The following is a 3,826-nucleotide window of genomic DNA, read 5'->3' on the forward strand; positions in this document are numbered from 1 at the left end:
CTCGCACCACCCCATCCATGTATAAGTTGAACAGCCAGGGCGACATAACGCATCCTTGACGAAGTCCCACCTTTACTTCAAACCACTCACTCTTTCCATTTCTAATCCTGACACATGCTCTACTACTCTCATAAAAACTCTTGACAGCTCCCAAAAGCTTTCCTCCTATCCCATAAATCTGCATAACCTCCCACAGTGCCTTTCTGTCTACCCTATCATAAGCCTTTTCCAGATCCATAAAAGCCCAAAAAACATCCTTCCCCTTTCCTATAGCTTTCTCACATATCTGTCTTACCACAAAGATCTGATCTACACAACCTCTACCTGTCCTAAATCCACACTGTTCCTCACCAATTACTCCTTCTGTTCCTCTCCTAATCCTCTCAATTAAGATTCTCCCATAAGCCTTCCCTACTACACTTAACAGGCTAATCCCTCTGAAACTACTACATTCACACTTGTCCCCTTTTCCCTTGTAAAGAGGAACTATACAGGCACTTCTCCAGTCCTCCGGCACTCTACCCTCTCTCCAGCAAACATTAAATAACCTCACCAACCAGTCCACCATCACTGAACCTCCCTTTTTCAGACATTCTGCATGGCATCCATCCAGACCAGGTGCCTTACCTGCTTTCATCATCTTTACAACTGCCTTCACCTCATCCTTCCTTATTTCTCCTCCATTCTCCTCACTCATCACGGTCATTTTCTTCGCATTTCCCACTGCAGCTATCTTTCCCTCCCTATCCTCCTTCACATTTAGCAACTCCCTAAAATATTCTGCCCATCTTCCCCTTACTGCCATCTCTTCCATTATCATCTCTCCATCTGTACCTTTTACCTTTTCTTCCCTACTTGATTCGCCTCCTCTTCCTCTCTTAATTTCTTTCCAAAACATCTTTTTATTACTTTCAAAATTTTCTGTCATACTCCTACCCCATTTCACATCTGCTCTCCTCTCTGCCTCCTTTACCTTTTGCTTTACTTCTCTTTTCTTTTCTTTGTACGTCTCATATGACTCCCCCGTCCTCTTTTGTAACCAATCTGTGAATGCTCGCTTCTTCTCTTCTACAACCTTCTTTGTTTCCTCATCCCACCATTCACTACCCTTTCTTCTATTTCTCCCTGTCCTTCTTGTTCCACACACCATCCTTGCACACTTTAAGACTCCCTCCTTGAACCATCCCCATTCCTCCTCCACACCCATCTCTGCTCTATCCTTTACTCCCTCCCACTCCTCCTTCAGCTTCTTTTCGTACTCCTTCTCCTTTTCCTTTTCATTCAAGGAGTTCACTCTAAGAACCTCCCTACCTTTTGTCCCTTTCCTCTTTCTCCATCTATCCTCCACTCTCAGCTTACCTTCCACCAAAAAATGATCTGATATTCCCCCACCCTCTCCCCTTAATAATAATAATAATAATAATAATAATAATAATAATAATAATAATAATAATAATAATAATAATAATAATAATAATGATAATAATAATGATAATAATAATAATAATAATAATAATAATAATAATAATAATAATAATAATAATAATAATAATAATAATAATAATAATAATAATAATAATAATAATAATAATAATAATAATAATAATAATAATAATAATAATAATAATAATAATAATAATAATAATAATAATAATAATAATAATAATAATAATAATAATAATAATAATAATAATAATAATAATAATAATAATATTAATAATAATAATCACATACATACATACATACATACATACATACATACAAGTACCAAGGCTTTTTCCCCCTTACAAGGGAGGTAGCCAAAAAGGAAAAGGCATAAAATCATTCCCACCCATTCCATCCCTAAATACAATCCACTCCCCTCCACCCTCCCTCCTATCTTAGCAACTCCTGGATGACGGGTCATCCCTGCACCTTGTCCACTGCCCTGGGTCAGAGGCAGTGTCGCAAGTCACAGCACATCCACAGCAAGGCCGCTTCATTAAATCGGCGAACCCCCCTCTCCGTCCCCCCCATGCATAAAAGGAGACAGGGAGAAATCCCTTCGGACTTCGTCAAATTTTGCTCACACATACTACCTCACCCCCCATTCCCCCACCCATTTCACCTCATGTATCACAACATCATCCATATACAACCATTCTCCATTTACCCCTGTCTTCTGTCCTCTCCCGTCCTTCCTCAACAGACATTCCCCTCTTCCCCAAAGCCCCCTTCACCCCATCCATCCATCTCATCCTAGGACGTCCCCTCATGTTCACTCCCTCCACATCTGCCTTTCATACCTCTTTTACTAGTCTTTCTTCACTCATTCTTTCCATGTGTCCAAATCATCCTAATACTCTTTCATCAACCCTATCTCCCAACTACCTTTCCACCCCTGTTCTCCTCCTCACCTCCTCATTTCTCACTCTATCTAGCCTAGTAACTCCCATCATACTTCTCAGACACCTCATCTCAAACACATTCAAACTCCTTCTCTCTTCCCCTCTTATGTTCCGTGTTTCTGCCCCATACAGTGCTGTTGGCACAATCACTCCTTCATACAGTCTCCTCTTAGCATCCATTCTCAAATGTCTATTCTTCTTTACACTTTTTAATCTACCATGACATTTACTCGCTTCTCTCAATCTACATTCTACCTCCACCTTCACTCCACCTTTCCCTGCCACATTTGCACCCAAGTATCTAAAACTATCCATTTCCTTCAGTCGCTCTCCTTTAATGCTCACTTCCAGTCTACTGCCACTTTCACCTTGTACATCTCATCACCTTACTTTTACCTACATTTATCTTCAGCTTTCTTCTTTCACACACTCTCCCAAACTCTGTCACCAACTTCCTCAATCCCTCCTCCGATCCTGCCACAAGCGCAGTGTCGAAGGACATGATGAAGACGAAGAACATGATGAACAATTATAATAATAATGATCATGATAATGTAATGATAATAATGATGCTACTACTATTACAACAATAACAACAACAACAACTACTACTATTTCTACTTTTTTTCAAATAAAATTACGACCTCCATCCTCGTGGAACTATGTGGTGGAAGCAGAAGGATCTGTCTCCCACAGACACAGTTCATTGGCCCCTCTCCCGCCAATGACTGTCGTCGACGACCCTTTTATTTATCTATTTACTTTTTAATAATGCCTAATACAAAAGTTCATTTATCCTACTGTCAACCACCGTCTGCTCAAAATCTAGGTTTTGTATATGTGCAAATTTGGGCGGTGGGGACCTGGTACCTCTCAGGCATAGGAGGGCTGATCTTAGGAGTGAGAATGACAGTCTACATCTCATCCATGAAACAATACTGCTTTTTGGTTATTGTTTCTTTTCAGCCATCACCTCTGCCAGCCGAGCGTAAAATGCCTTTGCTCTAGGACCCATCCCACCTGAAGTCGTAAAGGTTATAGGAGTGAATGAGCCCTGGTCTACATTCAATATACGCTATTCGTACATTCTGATCTTCTCATACTCGTTATGGGAGTGAGATGCCTCAATAGTTAGGTTGCTGTAACAGGGGGCTATCGTATCAAATATTCGCATGTCAAAGAAAGCCAGTTGTCCCCGTGTCCAAAAACCTCTTGCGCTGACATCCACTCCTGCTTCATCTGATGTGTTGGACGTGCGGTATCTGAAGTTTTCCCCTCCTAGTGGGAGTAATGTTGGTTCGATAGTCACATCCTTGCATACCTCCTGAAGCATTTGGACAGTGAGATCTCTTACCTCATCATGTCGCATGTAAATGAATCCACCCTGCTTGCATATCATTACATGGTCTGGAGTAAACTGTACACCACAGGAGCATCTG

Source organism: Oratosquilla oratoria, chromosome 8 (genome assembly GCF_046742065.1).
Source record: "Oratosquilla oratoria isolate Oo_2021 chromosome 8, ASM4674206v1, whole genome shotgun sequence".
Classification (NCBI taxonomy): domain Eukaryota; kingdom Metazoa; phylum Arthropoda; class Malacostraca; order Stomatopoda; family Squillidae; genus Oratosquilla; species Oratosquilla oratoria.